This window comes from Gobius niger, assembly GCF_951799975.1.
Source record: "Gobius niger genome assembly, chromosome: 20".
NCBI classification, from domain to species: domain Eukaryota; kingdom Metazoa; phylum Chordata; class Actinopteri; order Gobiiformes; family Gobiidae; genus Gobius; species Gobius niger.
In genome coordinates this window covers 9475287-9497533 of record NC_136871.1, presented here as the reverse complement: position 1 = coordinate 9497533, position 22247 = coordinate 9475287, and positions in this window count along the sequence as shown.

The window sequence follows — 22247 nt, the reverse complement described above, 5'->3', positions numbered from 1 at the left end:
CGGTGAAGCAACTGTTCCATCCAAACAACAGCGGCTTCAGTGTCAGCATTACAGCAGGCACCATCAAACCATGAAATATCTCAAAGTGCATTTTACGTCTCATGTTTAGCTTTTTTAGCAATGATCATATCTGTAAAGAACGTTTAAAGCCGAAAGCTGAACCATCTAAAAGATATAAAGGTGAGACTGAACAGTATTTCAATGTTGTTGTTTTTTAAAGGACACTTCTTTTTAATTATAATTTGTAGTAAAGGGTTTGAATTTCAAAGTGTTTTTGCTTTATTTTTTACACAATACACAACTAGCTCACTCATTAATAATGTTATGAATAAGTAAGTAAGTGCTTTATTTGTCATTGTACAAAAAAATAGTGTTCAGGTGTTAGTCCTGCATATTTTTGGAGGCCGTAGCACCCAGCTGCCTTTAGTCTCCTCTGATCCTCTGAAATGGTGCAGCGCCTCCTGGGTTTGTCCCTGTTTCAGAGCGTGGCGTCCTGCACTGGTCAGCCCCACCTCCTCTTTCTGCTTCCCCCTGCGCAGCTCCCTCCGCTCCACAACAGTCTGTCACCATCTTCTCCTTTGTCCCTTCCTTGTTTCCTGCAGCTCCTCTTAGGACGCCTCCACTGTGCTGCAGGTGTGGGGGCTCTTTATGTGTGTTTCAAAAGAAGAAATTAGGTGTTTGTTTTCTTTTGAAAAGCTGCTTTCTTCAGGACCATTATGGACTCAATGGACTCAATAAAAAAAGCATCCAGCAAAACAGTGTGGAACCACAAATACAGTTTGCAAAATAGGCAAAAAAATGCTGCTGTACCAAGAGAGAGGGAGTTGTTGCTATAGATACAGACGGCATCTCTGGAATCGCCCAGAAACAGAGGAAATAAAATTGAAGAAAAATCTCAACTTTCTCTAATTATCCAAAAAACTACTTTAACAAATGCTGTAATATGAATATAGTTTTCTACTCAATAAAGATACAATGACATGGACAGGAGTAAAGTGGTTCACCAGTCCATAAATACATAAACAATGGAGAATGCTAACATGATGCTACATGTCATCATCGTGCTAATGCTAATGCTATTGCTAGCTAGTGCAAGCTATGACTGCCGTTTTTTCACTTCGACTGAACAATCTGCTGTTGGAAAAAATATCCATATGAAGCTAGACTTGACTTTATTTATGTGATAAATAAGTTCACATTCCACTAGAAAATCGCTAAAAAGAGTGGAAAATTGTGTTCCGTAAAGATTCTATTTTCCCCCTTGACGAAGCCACGCCCCCTTCTATGACGCAATGCTTGTCTGTATCTGTATACAAACTGTATCTGAGTTTGGTAATTTCTAAGTAATTAGCCATTAGATTTTTTTTAATGTGCAATCCTCAAAATCTTCCTGTGAGGCTTAGAATGTACTCAGCCTGACACTGTCCTCTCCTAACGTGGCGTAGGCTTTTATATGAAGGAGCTGTACTTTTGAGCTTGTCCGTCCATCACCTAGCTCACATATTTTACACAGCTTTTTCCCTGTTCCTGTGAGTCAGAGAGCTGTGAAGGCTGATTGTAGTTACAGAATTACCACTTGGTTATTTTGTTGATTTTTATATTTCTGGGAAGTTCAAATACATGTGAGGCATTTTGCGGATCGTCTAAAGGTAGAGTTGGTATTTCATTGTGCCTCCCAGTGTGCGGGGTAATTATCAGTGCAGAAGGATTTACCGTAAGCAGGCAGAGCTCGGAGATGTGGGAATGCAGGGAATGGCATGCAGAGGTCCCGTAGAAAAATGTGACTGGCGACAGCAGACCGGAATAACATGAATATTACGGTGGACACGTGGCTTTGTAGCTAACGTGTTCCCTCACTGTGCACTGCAGTCTGCATTCTCTCTAATCACCACTTCGCCTGGTCAAAGATTGGTTTTAGTCGTGTCCTGTGTAAGAACAACAATATATTATGAGTATAGATAGATATAGATATAGATGAGTTCTGAAAGTCAGTGTTGTAATGTTTCAGTGTAATACAGAGGCCAGAATCTTGATCAATGTTTCCTGAATTGCAGATTATTCGTTTTTGAAGAATATAATAGAAAAAAAACTTTATTGTCTACCATGCACAATGATAGCAGAAATTTGCCTTTGGCTTGCTCATACATTCTAATACATTAGCCCAGCAATGTACATAATAAAATGAGTTCATTATAAAATCAGTATCGTATATGGTTAACTTCCATTTTGGAAATTTCTCCTCCAACGACATCTGACTCATCCTTTAATGCCAGGATTTGTCTCCAGATTTTGGTATAGGTCTGGGTGGAATTATGTATAGCTAAAGCATTTCCCTGATTTACGTTTTTACATGTTATGGGTTTATGGGTGAAGTAAGATCACTGCGAGAAAGTTCATTAATGGATAGGGCTGAATACCTTTAAACAATACCACAATATAGGGGAAAAAAGTTTAGGTACCACCGGTAAAGAAAATAATTATAGTATAGAAAGCAGGTATCGGAAAAAAAACAACTTTATCTTTAGATCCAAGGTTTGATGCTGTTGGTCCAGGGACAGCATTAATCTCTTAGCCTTAACCTCACGTTTTCCACAGTTTGACTTTACCCAAATCTAAAAGCTTCTTGACTGCAGTCCATAGGCCATGTAACGCCTCATTTGAAAGCTAAGGCCTACAAAACTGAGCTAAGATTTTTTTCCTCTCGTTGTTTCTGCGTTGTCACTTTTCTCACACTTTTTTCCCACACTTAATTGACTTTATTTAATTTACTTTACTGACACTTTTTTATTGTTTTTGTGGCTTCTTTTTGTCACTCTATTGTCGCTCTTATGATGAGTTTTTTTGCATTTTCGCTATTTTTGCGTTTTGTTCAAGACAATTATTTGTGTAAAGCCAAACTGGAGTAAATGCGCGTGGTTCAGGTGGGGATTAAGAGGTTAAAGGAAGTGAGCTCAAATATATATATTTTTTAAATCTTTTTTATCCCATTTTTGTCTTTTTTTTCCCTCCATTTTTTTCTTATTTTTGCCCCATTTTTTTTCTCATTTTCCCATCCCCCCTATATTTAGCAAATTTTATTTTCCCTATTCCTCATTCCCCCCCCTATTTTTGGCCCATTTTTCAGTCATTTTCTGACTTTGGAGATAAACTTGATATTGTAAATGTGCAGATCTTCCAAGCATTATTGTTCTGTTTTTTTTTTGTTCTAGATGACTAATATTTTAGCATAGGTATCGGAAAAAGTATCGTTCAGGTATCGGTATCGAAAACCAAGTATCGGTGTAAAAAAAAAAGTAACGATACCCAGCCCTACCCATAGAGAACATGCACACATTAAGGCCAACACTTCAGGGAATTAGACTCAGGATCTTCTTTCAGTGACACCAAAACAGCCACCATGAATCACCGTCAGCTCAAGACCAGAATGCTTTTTTATTCTCCTTTCCCACCGCCTCATCTCTCACTCAGCAGCTTTATTCAGATAACTTGCGCCGTCACGCCTTTGTTGTCTGTCAGCCCGGGCAGGTATAGTGCGGCGAGGCTCCAGCCATTGCTCTGATCGGGTCACTGTGCACCCCCTTCAGACACGGGTCACCTCCTCCTGGGTAACGCGCTCTGCCTCATGTCCCCCCTCCTGACCCGGAGACTGACGCGGGAGACATCACAGCTGCCATGTTGTCATCTCCGATCTTTGACCCTGCCACTTCAGACGGGCGGCACGGAGAGAGGGTCGCTAAAGTGTCGCTTTAAAATGTGTTTGCTGAAATACGTGGGAGTCTGTGAGAGGGCCGGGGTATCGGGGCGACTGTTACGAACAGGATTATGAAAAGGATTATTATTGTTATTACTACATTCTACTTCTAGTTGAGTTGGGTATCAACCATTTTCAACATAGGAGAGCATTTAGTTGTAAATAGTTTAGTTACAAATCTTGGCAGTAGAGATCAATAACAAATACATACTTAGGCCTTACAATACAATAGATTATTTTTCTTTTTAAATGTAATCTTCCTATACATGCTTTTAAGTCATGTGACTTTTATAATAATATAATAATGCATCGGTTTTATATAGCGCTTTTCTGGACACTCAAAGACGCTTTACATTGCATTATTCATTCACTCCATACCTGGTGGTGGTAAGCTACTATTGTAGCCACAGCTGCCCTGGGGTAGACTGACGGAAGCGAGGCAACCAGTCTGCGCCATCGGCCCCTCCGACCACCACCAACCACTCACTCACTCACTACATTTGCTAGGCTTCCATGGTGTTCCCAAACGGTCTCCCATCCAAGTACCGACCAGGCCCTTCCCTGCTTAGCTTCCAAGGTCTGACGGGATTGGGCATCGCAAAGGCGGTGTGACCACATTTTGTTTGTTATGGTGGCCATTTTGAATACCGAAGTACAATTATGCAGTACTACAACATGTAACAATATCTCTTCTCAGGATGAAAATGAAAGACAAATTGACAGTGATATGTTTATGTAATTGTAATCTTTACTCAAGAAGATAACAGTAAAAACACGGCCCCAGAGACGCACAGTGAAGAAACCAGTGAGTCAGTGTTTAAGCTGCTCAAGATGTTAGCATGCTACTGGTTAGCATTTAGCTTCTACAGCTCAGCTCTCTCCAAGAGAAAGCCCCTGAACCACACTCCAAACATCTAGCCTTGGATACAACATGCTGTTACTGTAGTATTTCCTCAGGGTTCATAGATGTGAGCCACACATTTGTTTATTGTGTTCAAGCCATTGGTAGTTGGTCAATGGTTGAAACTAAATGCTAGCTGGTAGCATGCTATCGTCTTGAGCAGCTTCAAACAGTGACTAAGACTGAGACTCTGTTGACATGACAAACTGTAAAAATCCCAGAGAAAGCTTGTCAGTTTCCTTTTTGATGTGTTAATTTAGTCTTCAGTGGTTGAGAACCACTGGTCTACTGTATAGACCCTTTAACTGCTGACATCATCAGTGACATCATCTGGAGGCAGGAAGTGATCAAGAGAAATAAGATTAAACTAAAACTAGCGATTGTATGTGTAAAACTACAACTAAATAATGTGGTCCTGTTGTGGCTTAAGGTACAAGACCAACAGAACGACATTTGAGACAATATAATAAGGTTTATTTGATATTTCCAAAAACAGTTAAACATTTGTTTATCGTTACCATGACAACAGCTCCAATGGAAATAGATAGGAATCTAACTTCCTGCCTCCAGCTAAGCCCCGAATGTCAACAAACAATTAAAGGATCTATACTTCACTAATTCTAACAGTATAAAGAAGGCCATGGTGCTCATATTGGATGCCTTGTGTAATGGCACTTTTTAACCAACAGAGGGCCCCATTCAACCAGAGATTAAAGATGGCACTCTTATTCTCACTAGACTCTCACCAACTCACATTTTTCAGTCATGTCCAAAAAGATGATCAGTATTAAACGCAGTCATTGTGTTATTTTTTTTGTTTAGAAATATTTGACTCCACGCATAAGGTAAAATGAGATTCTGTTTGCTACAAGTGCTAATCAAATTCAGTATTGGCTTACAAAGTATAAATACAATTTGCGTCCCCCTCTCCCCCACCTTAAAAAACAAAAAACAAAAACACACATCATTGACCTGCCTCTTTCACAATCGCATTTAGCATCCTGTCGAAGAGAAAATCCATGCTCTCCAGACGTGCAGAGATGTTGCACGTGCGAGGAGAAAATGATAACATAAAATGGTATTAGAGATCCTCTTTGCCTTGCAGAAAGCCACTATCGATTTTTGTGCAAATGTTTTATATTGAAAAAAAAAAAAGGGGAAAAAAAAGAAGTACAAGAGTTAATGCAGCTTTTCCAGCCATCGCTTGGAGCAAAATAACATTCTCGCCCCAAAAACGAGATATTTTTGGAAAGCATTTTACTCTTTTGATCCAGCGTTGTCATTGTTGTTTTTTTTCTCCCTCATGAATAATAGTATCAAATCACAGGTTTTCTGACAGAGGCTGCGAGGCAATAGATTAAAGCGTCTACATCTTTCTTTTAATAAAACGCCCCTTTTATTCCCTCCATTTTTCATTCAGGCACCAAAATTCAATTATCCCGGCTGATTTGAGAGAATATTAATCTCCATTACTGGTACATTCGAAATGACTTGGCAATCTTGCGAGTTACAAAACAGTGTGCGTTTTAAAGTGGAACTGTAATGAGCTGCGCTGATGGATGGAGATAGGCCGAGCGCAGGCCAGAGGTGGAGCCTCAGATTTAATGGAGATGACAGGCCGCTTCCTGCTACGTTATTAAAGGATACTTTTTAATTCTTCAGTCATTAAGGAACAATACACTGATTCTGTTTGTAATAAATTGTTTTTGATGGTCTGGTTCTCTAAATCTTTTGTTGGTTTGTCTTTTATTTATATTGTAAGTAAGTGCTTTAGATCAGATGTTGGGTTAGTCCTGAGCCGCTGCGACTCATTACAAAGGTGAGTAGAGAAGTTAAGGCGAGACACTGCAGGTGAATAGGGAAAAAAAAATACGTTTACAGATATCAATTTGAAACTGTTGCTGTAGATCACTGGCATAAATGTGAGAAAAAAATACATTGCAAGTTTTCTGTTATTTTATCTTTTCATATAAGAACAAGGTGTTTTATGCCTAAAAATGCCCCAAATTTCTCATCTTTTCGGCGACGAAATCTGAATAATGGATAGAGCTACATTCAAATTTATGGTTTCATTTTATTGATGAATGAGTTACCGAGACTTTTTCACAGGGGATTTTGGATATCTTGTTTAGTTTTAAAATAAGCAGTTTTTTAGTGGAAACATTTGTAAAAATTTAATTTTCGCCTTATTTTTTGACATTCAAAACAATAAATTCAATAAATGGGGCTGGGATAAGATAATGAAAAATCCCTCTGAAAAAATCTTCCAAATATTGTTCAGTCCAAGGCTGGAAAATGTGAAGTCTTTAGGTCCGACTGACGTGGACATAGTGTCGCCACAATGACAGAAAAATGTGTTTTGAGAAAAAGGCCCTTGAAATTGCATTGTCCCATATAAGTCTATGGGGGAACATTGAATCAGCGCAATATTTAAATATGTTATTGTGAAGATTAGGTATGTTTTCTGTTTCCGGGTGAAAGCTTATATGTTCAGAGACCAATTAGACCCAAAACCTGAAAACTGAAAATTTGAGTTTTGCCTGTAGTGTCTCCCCTTAAAGGGAGTATACGAAGTTTAAAAATGTTAAAACTAAGTATTTTCATCCCACTACATCAGTGGTTCTGAACCTTTTGGAGCCGCGACCCCCATTATAAAAGTTGATCGGGATCGTGACCCCCGTCCGAATTGCACTGTGGGACAAACAGGAACATTAGCCTATATAATTCAAATTTAGAACAAATAATGGCACTCTAGTAAAATAGCACATACATGCTACAATAAAATTATAATAATAAAAATGTATGGTTTTTATCTACATGATCTGGCGACCCCCCAAATTTGTCTCGCGACCCCCTTGGGAGTCCCGACCCCCAGGTTGAGAACCACTGGCCTACATGTTCCAGCCATGTCCTAATGTGTAGAATGAGCCCAGACCTGTTCACCACAACTGCCTCTAAAATCCTCGCTCAAAAAGGTGTTAAATCGGGTCTGTAGTGCCGTCATGCACGAGTTTAAAATAGAACCTGTAGTTACGCATAAGACCTGAGGTGGCAGTAGTGAGTATAAAATAAGCAACTTGCATCTAGTCCCTTTAAGTAAGAGTAACAATACTTTAAATATTAAACTCTCGCAGAAGTAAAAATGTGTGACCCGAACAATGGCTCAAGTAAATGGAAAAAAAAATATACAGTACTAGAACCTAATATTTAAAGGTGCATTATGTAACCTTTTATGCAAAAAATAATAACATTGATATTTGTGTGCATTTGACCTTGTCGTGACCAGCGGAGCGCCTTTACTTTCGATTACGCTCCAGGATCAATTGTTTTATAGCTTTTCTGGTGAGAGTGTCAGCAGTGAAAACCTTCCAAACGATAGATCCTGGTGTGTGGCAGAGGCTGGTCACCTTAAAGAAGAACTAAGTAACTTGTTTACCTTAATTAATCCTTTTCGTAGTAGTTCCTCTGGGGGCAATACAAGTGTTGATGGGATGATTTTTTTTTATTTTTTAGATAAAATAAGCTATAAAACTTTAAACTACAAGGCTATAGGGGCATTCATAAAGAATATTAAAATAAATAAGATGAAAAATAAAAAGTCAAATATTGTAGGATGACAACAATTGACATAGAACACTTTATCTAGATACAAAGTAGGATGGGCTCAATGGGGAAAAATGCTTATCATTAGCTCATCATCATGTGTTTCAAAGAGTGTGTGAACAGTGTTGGGATGCGCTGCCGGAGCACGAGTGTTCTCACCTCGGCCTCATAACAGCACCTTCCGAATACAACCGTAAACAAAGCCACAGTGTGTTTTCTGGAAGCGGTCTGTTACGGTACAATATCCCGCTTCATTTTCTTAATTCTTTTTTTTCACATAAAAGGTGCATGATTCACCTTAAGTAAAGGTCTCTGTAGATAATGGCAGATCGATTAGATATTGCCCACGTAAGTAAAACGTATAGTGACAAAACTACTCCAAGGAAGCGCAGTTATGCAAAGGTTATGCAAGCTCAAGGACTGAAAACTACTTGCATTTGTTACTCCATTCTTCTCATTACAAGTGTCATATTTAAGACTGTGAGTGAGCGGGATGATTGAGGCTCTGAGATCTGAAGGTTTCGCTAGTACGCACCGGAGTGTCACTCACCACCAAAACATCGTCGTCTTTGCATTGTAAGATCTACTGTATGTTTTGCCAAAGGGCAGCAGTGCAAATGAAGCTGCCGTTGGGGCAAATGTATGGACTAAATCTTCTTGGTTACAACAGTAGCACGGTGGCTGAGGGGTTAACACTTTTTGCTCACAACAAGAACGTTCTGAGTTCGATTGTAGGACTCATGTGAACCTTTTGGTGCGGAGCTGGATCATTTCCCTCGTGTCCCATTGTGTTTTCTTCTACGATTTCTCCCATCAATCTAAAATATGCACAACAGGCTAATCCTGTAGGTCATGGGTAGGCAACGTCAGGCCCGAGGGCCAAATCCGGCCCTTCAGCACAGCACCTCTGGCCCTCAAAATGATTTTGAGAAACATTATCACACAAATCAAAGAGTACTTTTAACAATATTAGCATTCAATGAGAGAAGAAAAGGAAGAAATACTGTCAATACACCCAGTTAGGTCATATATTATGTACAACACTGGCATTTGAAGGAAGTGCACTGGAAAAAGAATAGTCGTTTTAAGGAAGAAATTACATGAATCTACTTGAATTAAGAGATTAAATCTAAGGTTTAAGTAGATTTGGTCTGGCCTTAGATGAGATAAAAACCTCTAGTAGCAGTTATTCTCTTAATTCAGATAATTTTGCGTCATTTCAAGAGAAAAACAATTATTTGCCTGATTTCAATGATTTCTGATTTCAAGTGGGTTTTATTCTTGTTCCATTGGCGCTATAGCATTTGTATCTTGGATTAGTACAAACCGACTGAAATTCAACACAGAAGAACTTTTATTCAAGCAATTTAAGTCATTTAGCTCATTTAAGATGGTCATTTTTCCAGCGTTGTGCTTTACTTTGGGCTAATAATCAGCGGCTTCGGCCCTCTGTCTATTTACAATAAAGAAAATCGGCCCTCCGCCAAGAGAACTACCTACCCCTGCTGTAGGTAATCATGAACCCATAGGTCAGTCTGGAGATGGGTTCCCGGGCGCTGCATCGAGGCTACCCACTGCTCCCTGTGTCAGGTTGCCCAGCTGCATGGAAGGATGGGTCAGAGCAAATTTCCCCATGGGGTTTAATATATCCTAACCTTACACTCTGGAACCTGATTACTTTTGCAAACTCAAATCAACTGGGGGAATCAAGTGCAGTTGAATTGAATCTACAAACTCCCTACGCATTACTGGGTTTTACATTACCACCCCTGAACACCCGGGTTTGGAGTAAAACACAGTGTAAAGGCTCTGTGTGTGGAGTCATGTGCTGGCAGAGAAGTGAAAGATGTGGTTGGCACACAGAAAGTTTAGTGCCTGGTTCCCGGGGCTCAGATGTGTATGGGAGGGGAGGCAGGAGACAGGGCTGCAGAGAAGACTGCAGGCTTGGAACCAATTAGGCCAGGAGAGGCTGTGTGCACCTGCACTGAGGCCCCCAGGGGAGCGCCCGGGTGACAAGATGAGGGATCATCATCATTACCATTATTTATTTGCTAAGCAGAGGCCGACTCTGGGGCCAAACCTAATAGGATTCACGAATTACAATGAGTGTGTAGCTTTTGGGGCAGATCGGATGCTGAGTGTAATGGGTGGGGTTAATGCATGGATAGGAAGCATGCATACATTTGGAAACAACAACCAGAAATACCAATGCTAAACAATAGTGCCGCTACACCAGCTGCCACCCGTGATCAATAATGTATGTGGTTTACTTAACAGTGCTGTGGAGTTTTGTTCAGGTGAAAGGTGTGGTTTGATGTAAATACTAATGTTTCCATTGCTGTAGAAGTTTGTTCAGTGTCTAAGTTTGATTATGTGACAGGTCCAAGTTCAAGAGTCAAACTTCAGGCTTGTCAATGCTGTGAAAGGGAAATATTCAGGTTTTTTTATGGTAAAATGTGTCATGTGACTGAAAGCCACGGACAGGCCACATTGGCAGTCACGTCTCTTTATAGAAATTTGGATCATTAAAAAATATTATAAAAACTTATTATAGAGCGGTGGTGCCAAACCTCCACCTGAACCAAGCACATTTTCTCTTGTTTGGCTAAACTCAAATCTATAAGCTTCTTTCAAAAAAGCGGCAAAATAGTAACGAAAACAAGGATGAAAACACAACAAAAATGTGACAAAACCCCCACAAAAACACGGTTTAATAGCGACGCAAAAAAGCGATGAAAAAGCAACAATAATACAACAAAAAAGTTACAAAAGAGCGACAAAAAGGTTTGCATTAGACGATAAAAGAACAAATCAGCTGATTTCCACACACAAAAAATAAATATATTTGTGTTACACATAACTGTTTCAAAAATGTAGCTGAGTTACTTTTGAATTACCTTTGGCAGCCGAAAACAGTAATAATGCCATTGAGCAAAACTGCAGTCAAAGACTTCCTTTTCCTTCTCTTTTCCCCATTCTCCATCCTCGATTAAGGAGAGGTCTCTGTTTCACACCTGCCCCCTGCTGGCCACCCCTCACACCTGCGCAAGTAAACTGAGCGGTGCGGCCTGATGACATCATCACACAGCGCTGTTTGTTTTTATGTCAGGCAAAAGCATGAGCCATGGCACGTGAAACGCGAGTCTGCTTTGCAAAGAAAAAAAAATAAAAAGTTAAAAAGATTGTAATCGTGTGTAGTGTAGTAATCGAAATTGTAATTGAATTTCGATTAATTGCACAGCCCTATTTGGGGGAGTTTGGCTTTTTTTGTTCATACATTTACCTGCACTTGTAACTCGAATTCCTTTACTTGTAATGACTAATATATTCCAATATTTTGTGTAAGCAATATGTTATAATCCTTAGTTACTGAAAAAAGTAATATATTTTTGTAAGTCATTACTTTTGTAATACGTTACCCCAACACTGCACATGTACCACCTCATAAAATATGGAACCTCCAAATACTGGCCTAGATCATGATCAAACCAGGACTAAATTGGGTCTAAAAATGTCTAGAATTGAATTGAATTGAAGAAAGTAAAAGATCAATGAAATCATATGTATCCCTGTACCCCTCTATCCCTCCTAACAAGAGACTGTTAATCCAGGCCACGTTACTTTCAATTTTGGATTACGGTGATGTCATATATATGCATTCCACTGCATCTGTGTTGAAGCCTCTGAATGCAGTTTTCCATTCAGCCATTAGATTCATCACTGGAGACGGTTATAGGACCCACCACTGTGATCTTTATGCTAAAGTGGGTTGGCAATCTTTAGAAGCAAGGAGGGAGCAGCACTGTCTGCTGTTTATTTATAAAGCTCTTCTTGGTGTCCTTCCTGATTATTTGTTTAATCTTATAAATGTCAGGTCAAATGCTTACCAGCTGAGGTCTCAGGACATTTTGACTCTCGAGTCTCACCGTGTGAAGACAGAATGGGGAAAGAAGGCCTTTGCTACTTCGCACCAAATGTCTGGAATGAGGCACAGAAATCAGTTTAAATCCCTTGTAAAGGAGTATCCTCCATCTTGTTTTTAAGTTTTACACATTTTCTTAGTATTATGTTATAGTCTAATCGTTCCACTGTTGTCTTATTGTTAACTGTTACCTTGTATGTTTTAACAGGTCTCTCTTGCAAATGAGACATTGAGTCTCAAGAGACCACCTGTATAAATAAAGTATAAATAAAGAATAACAATAATAATAATATCTAAACCTATTGTTAGAGGATATAACATTAAATCGCTTTTACGGGGTCAAGCTGTAAAGTCGTACCATCTCTGTCATAGCCTTGACTGTGGTGCTCAGGCGCCCACTCTCCGCCACTGAATGTTTGCGTATCAGTATGACGCTCTGAGAGGGTATTTATCCCATTTATGTGGAAGCACAGATAGACTTGAATGGACTAGCACAATGTCTCGAGTTCCTGTCTCCGAGTCCCGCACCAATGGTAAATAAACATCTCCTGTATAAGACATCCAGTCTGCTGCCCATTTCTCATCTATCCTCTCGAACATTTTTTAAATAAGAAGAATACCTAACTTAATTATTAAAAGATAAATGAAATTATATACTTAAAATAAACAATGTCTGAAATTGCAGACGACCCTGAGTCCGACCTGAAGAAGCTCAGCTCCCACCAGAGCCACATGCGCCACAGTTTGAGACTAAACTGAACAGGAGCCGCCGCAGAAGGCCTTTGTCTCTGGGCGAGTGAGCGCCTGAGTAAGTGCATGGCGTGTCCATCTGTGATTCAGGTGTTGTGGAGAACTGACTTTAGTTAGTCCATAACTCATGATGCTCTCCATTCAGAAGACACCTTAGGGCCCGCATTACACCCAGCGAGACTCAATCACGGCCTACGCTAAATCGATAATCCCGGAGATAGTCGGTGGGAGGGAACGCAGGAGGAGATGGAGAGAAAGTAGCTGGGGGAGAGAGCAGGAGGAGACCAGAGGGGTGGAGGGGGGGGGGGGGGTGAGGGAGGAGGGAGGGAGGGGGTGCGGCGACGATGAAAGATGAGCGCTGCTTTTCCCACAAACTCCCAAAGGCCCCTGTGCTGACTGTGTTTTATCCGAGCGTCACAGGACAGTGTCGAGAGGAGGAAGAAAGGAGGTATAAGGGCACAAGAAGAATGGTTCAAAGAAGGGGAGATAACACACTCAGATTGAAGGCGAGAGGAGTGAACCTGAGTGTTTGATGCATGTAACACAGCAAATGGGTGTCAAAATGGATTTCAGCGACATATAGAGGGTTTGTCAAGTCTAAACAGATCCAGCGACCCTAAATGTTCCAGACTGAGCGTCAAAAACAATCAGCATGCTGTTGGTTTAGATGTATCTTCCATATGCCTTTTTATTTATTGTTTTCAATGACACTTTGCATCAATGGACTTTTTGTGTTCAGACTGCGGGTATTAATGCTCAATTAAGGCGAGACACTGCAGGTGAATAGGGAAAAAATGTATATTTACAGACATCAATTTGAAACTGTTGCTGTCGATCACTGGCATAAATGTAAGAAAAAAATACATTGCAAGTTTTCTGTCATTTTATCTTTTCATATAAGAACAAGGTGTTTTGTGCCTAAAAATGCCCCAAATTTCCCATCTTTTCGCCGACGAAATCTGAATAATGGATAGAGCTACATTCAAATTTATTGTTTCATTTTATTGATGAATGAGTTGCCGAGACGTTTTCAGAGGGGATTTTGGATTTCTTGTTTAGTTTAAAAATAAGCTGTTTTTTAGTGTAAAAATGTGTAAAAAAATAAATTTTCGCCTTATTTTTTGACATTCAAAACTCAGTAAATGGGGCTTAGGGATTAGATAATAAAAAATCCCTCTGAAAAAATCTTTCAAATATTGTTCAGTCCAAGGCTGGAAAATTTGAAGTCTTTAGGTCCTACTGACGTGGACATAGTGTCGCCACAATGACAGAAAAATGTGTTTTGAGAAAAAGGCCCTTGAAATTGCTTTCTCCCATATAAGTCTATGGGGGAACACTGAATCAGCGCAATATTTAAACATTTTGTTGTGAAGATTAGGTATGTTTTCTGTTTCCGGGTGAAAGCTTGTATGTTCAGAGACCAATATGGCCCAAAACCTAAAAACTGAAAAAATTGAGTTCTGCCTGTAGTGTCTCCCCTTAAAAATCAAAAAAGCATTTGCAAGGGCGGCTTGAATGTGTCACGTGTCATGTGTCATGTGTCATGCGCAGTAGGCGGCAAAGCGCACACTGCTGTCTGAGGAAGTAAACATGGATTGAAACACAGCGGATTGATCTGGCTATGTTAAAGTTGTGGGAAGCTAATGGAGCCAATACATCAATAACCGAATCATTTGAAGAGGGAGGAGAGACAGACGTGCTGCTGTGGAGTCCTGCAGTGGAGAGGGAGGTGAGCGGCTTCACTCACATGAACTTTATTCACTTGTGCATGTGCTGTTTTCCTTTCCTTTTCTCTGGAAGGCGAACTTGGAAACATAAGTGTGACGCTGGCCAACAGAAAGGACTTTCAGACATAAAAAATAATATGTCAGGTTTGTGAATCCAATCACAATCAAATACTGATGATGATCGTTTTGGGAGATTTCTTACAAAAACTGAATTCCGTTGGCCCCAGCCCTCCACCTGATGTTATCATCACATTCTAAATTGTGAACGCGACCTATACTGTGCTGCCAAGTGGCCTGGTCACATTTTAAAACATCGGATCTGTGTTGTTCAGACTGTCCTGAAAAGGTCACATGCAGGTCGCATTGGGGCAATAAGATTGAAATCAGGTCACTTCAGCCACTTCTAGCACCAACCACTCCCTGGATGATAGTGATGTCAGAATAAGCCGAAGAGATGGTTTGAGAGAGTTGTGAAAGCCATTGTGAAGAGCGAGAACCTTTTACAGAATTGTTAAGGGGCCTTAGATTCAGCTTGTCTACAGTGGCCTTTTCTCCACCCCAAGTTAAAGGGGGGGTATTATGCAAAATTGACTTTTTCAAGCTTTACATCATGTTATTATGTCATTCCCTCATTAAAAACATGCCTGAAGTGTTGCCTTGGCATGATCACGTATTTTTGAATAATCTGTAAAAACTCTGATGGCGGCCATTTTAGGGATAGGTTTGCCTGAGTCCTCCTAGGAACGCCCCCACCTCCTGGAGACGCCTCCGAGCTTTCGTCACCAGCCGAGTAACCAACCACTGCTCCTCAGCAGAACCCCCTCCCCACTGATGCCACAGACAGCGTGTGGAGGGGGCGTGTCGGAAAGGGTCAGAGGTTCTTAAAGAGACAGAGGCCTATTTCAAGACATTCGCTACAGCCATTTTGAGAGAGCAATTTTATACAAGGCAGTTATTCTAATTTACTGCATTTACAGACCAACAGAAGGTTTCGTCATCATTGTAGTGTGATACAGACTGGTGCTATGTGATTGAAAAAAGCATAATACCCCCTCTTTAAGACCTCAACATCAATATCAGTGTTAAAGGAGCAGGGCACCGGTTTTACACACTGAGATATGTTCTTGCCTGAGCTTGGAAGAGTTGATGCGTACCCGTCTGGTCTTTGTGCGTGCCCTCAGTCACGCAAAACGACCAAAGAAGGCCTCTCCCAATATATTCCTATAGCTCCGAACAGGGGTGAAGTTAGAAGCTACCACGCTCTTCCACGGGCACGCACTAAGACCAGACAGGTACACACCCACTCGTCTAAGCTCAGGTAAGAACTTATCTCAGTATGGAAGAACTGTGTGCCCTCAGTCACGCATGAAGACCAAAGATGTTGTTAGCATTTGGCCTCTCCAAGTATATTCCTATAACTCCAAACGGGGTGAAGTTAGAAGTGACCACCAACTCTTCGATGCTCAGGTAAGAACCTTTCTCAGTATGGAAAAACATTGGCCTGGTCCTTTAACATTTATTGTTTCTGATACCATACAATAATAACATTTGGCCGAATTGAGAATGGGATTAAATAACAACTTGTGACACCAAGCCCATCCCGAGATAGTATATACTCAGCCTGCGAGTAAAAACATCATTAGTTGCTGTCGAGTTGTCTTGAGGTGAGAGAAGAAAAGTCCTCAACAGTAAAACAAACCCAGTGACAGCTCCAGAACTCCTGTACAATTTTGTCTTGGGAACAGCAGAAAACACTCTTCCAACTCCATGTACACAGTTGATCAGCCGAAACAAAGTTTAGAGTTTGGTTTCGCTTTAAACAAACAGAATAACCATTAGTCCCCAACACTTTTTTTCTTTTGTTCACTACACTCCCTCCTCTTCACTCACTTAGCGGAGCTGGGAGCCGCGGCGTTGGCTGGGGCGTTTGTTTGTGAAGGATGTGGGGCTGGTGGCGAGCGCTGGGTGATGACAGATGTGTGTGACAAGCAGATGGTTTTGCTTGTCGTCTCTTTAATCACACAAATCCAGTCGGCCGTGACGCTGCTGCTCCGTCTTGTCAAAGCAACACAAAGTGGAGACAGATTTATCCAGCGTCTGCCGTACACTTTGATACAGAAGCGGTGCCGGCATTTGTAAAAGAAGTGGGCAGGGTATAGAAAGAGTGGAGATGGGCTTCTCTTTGGGGTTTGATTTGTTCTGAGCTTTGATGGTCGCCCTCAAGATCAATGCTTGAATCAACGAAACTGCAACTGGATTAGAAACACTGCTCCTATGTGTAAATAACCTGTTTTGTAGATGTTCAATTAATCCTGCCGACAACGCCAAATGTAGTGGTCAGAGTAATTATCCTTTAAAACAAATAAAGGCACTGATTAAGAGAGAAATAAGCGGAGAGCTTGTCTTTGGAACATTCACTTTTACGCAGGTGCTCTTCCAGGATCCAGGTACACAAATTCAATGTTTAAAGAAGAAAGCGGTCCAAGGCACTCTGACTTGAATAAAAATATTTTAATATGACTGGGACATCAGTAAACCGACGGGTTTCGACCAAATAAAGGCACTGGTTTGTTGTTTTCAGAACTGTCTTTGTGAAATGTTTTGCACTGTCACTCAAAAAGGTGTTAAAGGAATAGGCCACCGTTTTTACATACTGAGATATGTTCTTGCCTAACCTTTGACGAGTTAACATATACCCGTCTGGTCTTTGTCCGTACGCTCTGTCACGCAAACGGAGCACATACGCAGCCTCTCCCACATGTCATATAGCTCCAAAAAAGCTCACGATAGAAGCTACCAAGCTCTTCCACGTGTTCCCTATTTAAATAAAGTTACGTGAAGTGTTTTCATGCAAAGTATATTTACACAGAAATGTAACATGTCGATTTTATAAGCAGATAAAAAGGGGGACTATATTGTGAGGCGTAATGATACGAGGAGCAAAACTCCTAAAGACTTCCCCCGCTCACTTCCGTCAATAACCTTTAGGAGTTACTGCGCGGACGTTGTGCTCCTCGTATCATTACGTATCATACGTGTAACTATTAATAGTTACACGTATGACCTGAGGTGGCAGTAGTGAGTATAAAATGGCTAACCTGCATGTAGCCCCTTTAAAGAGGGGGTATTATTATTTTTTCAATCACACAGCACCAGTCTATAGCACACTACAATGAAAACCAAACCTTCTGTTGGTCTGTAAATGCAGTAAATTAGAATAACTGCTTTGTATAAAATTGCTCTCTCAAAATGGCTGTAGCGAATGTCTTGAAATAGGCCTCTGTCTCTTTAAGAACCTCTGACCCTTTCCGACACGCCCCCTCCACATGCTGTCTTGGTTACTCGGCTGGTGACGAAAGCTCGGAGGCGTCTCCAGGAGGTGGGGGCGTTCCTAGGAGGACTCAGGCAAACCTATCCCTAAAATGGCTGCCATCAGAGTTTTTACAGATTACTCAAAAATACGTGAATGTGCCAAGGCAACACTTCAGGCATGTTTTTAATGAGGGAATGACATAAAAACATGATGTAGAGCTTGAAAAAAAAATAGATTTTGCATAACACCCCCCCTTTAATGGTTGTAGAAAGTGGTCCTGCCCTGTTCGAGCCTGTTCCAGACGCACCACGGTTTCCTTGTAACCTGCCTTTCCCTCTGGTCATGATCGCCGTGTTTGTTGAGTGCACATTTGTGTAGAATTGCTTAAAACAAAGCCAAAAGATTCGGTCATGAAGGTCACATCACTGGTCTTTATACAGTTGTTATTTCCAAGGAGAGAACTTTTATAAATGGAGCTTATAACAGCGGAGCTAAGTGAGCGATTGGCCTTGTCAGTGCACTTGACAGTACACGCTGTTTTGAATACAAATAGACTATTATGTTAATGAGTTTTGATAACTCTCAACACATGATCCACGATGTGTGTAGATCCAGTTGGGCCGTTTGTCAAAACTGAATTCAGAAAACTGTTCAGCCCGTCCAATTGGCTGCAAATGCAAATGTAGAGCTACCTTTGGCTTTTGTAATCCCTGGGCAATTATACGACAAAGTTGGCCAATAAATCAATTTAACAAACAAACAAAACGCCACTACATCTGAAAGTAAACTAATAAAGCAAATTATATTAGTAAGGAATAAATGAGCAATCAAAAAAGCTTATTGTCTTCTTAAAAGGCTTATTGGGTTCAGAAAAAGAAGAACGGGGACACAGGCTTTTACATGTTTGTTCTGCTCTGAGATTAAATGTGTAATATTTGTAGAAAAATAGAGGCAGGGAGTGGTACATTTGATTGGCCAAGATGTGATGCAGTATCAATAAACACCTGTCAATATCTTTTGAAAAAAACGTACAAAAAACAGGTGCATTTCAGACCTGGAGGGAAAGACAGCTTTGTGAACAGCATAGACAAGCTGAGCCACTCTGTTTTTACTAAATACTTGGACATATTCTGTGTTGGGGAGTAACAGAAAACGTGTATTTAGAATACATATCCAGAAACTCATTTTGAGGAACACATTTGAGAGTATTACAGAACACAGTCATAAAATCAGGAATACATCTCACTACTCAATCTTTTCATTTGACATTTATTGAACCACATTCATTTTGCACAACACAAGAACTTATGATGATGACGACCTGTTTTTCCTTTTAAATATAAAAAAATACTTCAACTGCAATTGATTTGATGGGACCGAGGAACTGATTTGCTATGAGCAGAGTACCAGGTGCTCCTCCATGAAAAAGAAAGTGTCTCTTGCCAGGCTTCCCTCTACCAGACCCTGAGCCGGTCTTTGGTGACCTCAGCCTTGACAGAAAAACTTATCATCAACAATATCTTATGCTATTAAAATCATAATGCATAATAATAAAAAAAAAACCACACATATTATTTCAGATATGATAGCCACAATTTAACTCACTCGTGCCCTCTATCACTTCCTAATCTGATGGCCATGTCTTCTGCAGCCCCCAATCTCAAGGTTAGCCGACCAAGGCCAGATTGACTTTAGATTAATTAGCTGTCAATTAAGGGGAGTAATTGTTTCATAATGTGCGGTGCCCCAGAGACAAAGTGTGTGAGAGGAGGGCCACCCCTGTCAGAGCTGCTGTGGGACGATAAGGGAGCGTACAGTTATGTGCAGACTGCTCTGTGCTCCTCCTCCAAACGAGAGAGGGTATGAGGTCAGACAGCGGTGGCTAAAACATCCATATGCTTAATTACGGTTTCAACCAGGACCGTGACAATTTGGTGTCCCAAGGTTGGGCTTTTTTGAGATACATACATTAGCTTATGAGCAACAGACATGTTTTTTTTTAACACGCTGTTTCCCCTTGTTCCTACTGTCCTAATTCGCCCAAGGGTGGTAGCTTAAGCGCTCTAGCTCTGCAAAAAGTGAACATCAAGCATTGGCTTAAATTACTTGAATTGAGGGAATATATCTTGTTTTGAGCGGTTTTCACTCATTTAGACACTTTTCCTGATCGGACCAAGTTTACTTTGCTTGTTTGAGGACATTTCAGACCAGGGTAAATCTCACTTGAAATAGGCTTGAAATAAGAAAGTAAACTTGCCAATGAGATAAGACCAATTTTCTTACCCCATTGGCAAAGAAAATGACCTGAAATAAGGACGAAATGTATCGAAAAACGAGTCAGAAACATCTCAGAACAAGTGAAATAATCTGGGACAAATGCCCAAGAACTTCTTAACTTGTCAAAACAGCTAAAATTTGGATGATTGTGCTCAAATTGAGATGTTTATACTGATCTAGTTAATTACTTTTTGCAGTGCTCTCGATTATCCATGCTAACACATACCTGCTCCACCCGTCTCCCCTCTTGCATTGGCAAACTGAGGCAGTACTTCCTGGTGCCTTTTTGTACCATTAAAATGCATGATTTGGGCGATGAACATGATCATTTGAGCTCTGGGTATTGTTTGAGTATTATCCATATTTTCTGCACCTTTGATTGCCCCAATACAGAGTTCTTTATTGTAAAAAGACAAACTTATACACGCCACAAACAAAAAAAACGACACAATGACAATGGACGACATGAGCAAAAGACATTTGAAAAAAGATAAACTCCTCAGGGCTGTGTGCTTTCCCCCTGGCTCTTCTTCCTGTAAATGAACTGCTGCACCTCCCGTCACTACTCCGTAAAACTGATCAAGTTTGCAGATGACACCACCCTCATCCGGCTCATCTCAGTCGGTGATGAGTCCGCCTACAGGAGGGAGGTGGACCGGCTGGTGTCCTGGTGCAACAACCTGGAGCTGAACGCCCAGAAGACAGTGGAGATGACCGTGGACTTCAGGAAAGACCCCACCACCGTCCCCCCTCGCCCTGACAGACTCTCCCACCCCCATCTCCATTGTGTACTCCTTTTGTTTCCTGGGCACCACCATCACCCAGGACCCCAAATGGAAGCGAACCATCAGCTCCCTCATCAGGAAGGCCCAGCAGAGGATGTTCTTCCTGCAGCAGGTGAGGAAACTTAAGCTGCCGACCAAGACGCTGGTGCAGTTCTTCACGGCCATCATCGAGTCCATCCTCTCCTCCTCCATCACCGTGTGGTTCCCCGGCGCTACAGACAGTGAGTGGCTGTGAACTCCCATCTCTCAAGGACTCGGAGGCATGTGGGTCGATTCACAGCTGATCCTTCTCACCCTGGACACAGACTGTTCACCCCTCTCCCCTCAGGCAGGAGGCTACGGTCCACACAGACCTCCCGCCACTTGAACAGTTTATTCCTCACCGCCATTAGACTCATGAATAAAAACACAATAGCTTAGTTACAGACTCATGGATGTAATCTGTGTGGTGTGTCCACTCTTAGATCCGCTGCTATCGCTTTATCACTTTATATCACTTTATACACCTACACATCTGTAAATACAATCCCGCTGTTGTTCAATGTCAGATTGTTGTCATCTTACCATATTTTACTTTTTGTTTTTCATCTTATTTATTTTAATATTCTTTATGCATGCCCCTACAGCCTTATAGTTTAAAGTGTTATATCTTATTTTTATGTAAATTCTGTGTTATATGTTTTATGTTGCACTTCTGCACCGAGAAAAGTTTCTAGTTTGTGAACCTGTTCTCAAACAATGGCAAAAAAAAAAACTATTCTGATTCTGATTGATAAAGTTGGAAGAAGGGTTCAACTTAGTTTACATAGAGATTTGCTGAAATTACGATTACAAAACGCACTCCGTGTACATACCACTGCTGTAGAAAATATTGATACCAGGTTCATGTTCCTTAGACAAATTAATGGATTCAACAGCATTGTGAAGAAGGGAGGAAAAGTCGACGCAAAGAAGAGTGATGAAAACTGAATGGAAATGAGAGACAGAGCGAAAACAAAAGTCCAAAGACAGCCGACATGAATAAAAGAGAGGGGTGAGGCCTTGCCGTGAACGCTGATGAAATGACGATGCTTTGCGCCTGCTAATGGTCGGCCCCGAGCACTGTCACGAATGACATGTGCAGCTCAGCCCTCCCTCCCTCCTACAGCACGCACTATTGTGAGGCGCATGAATCAATGGGAAGTCAATAATGCATTAATTGTCTGAGAAAGCAGACAA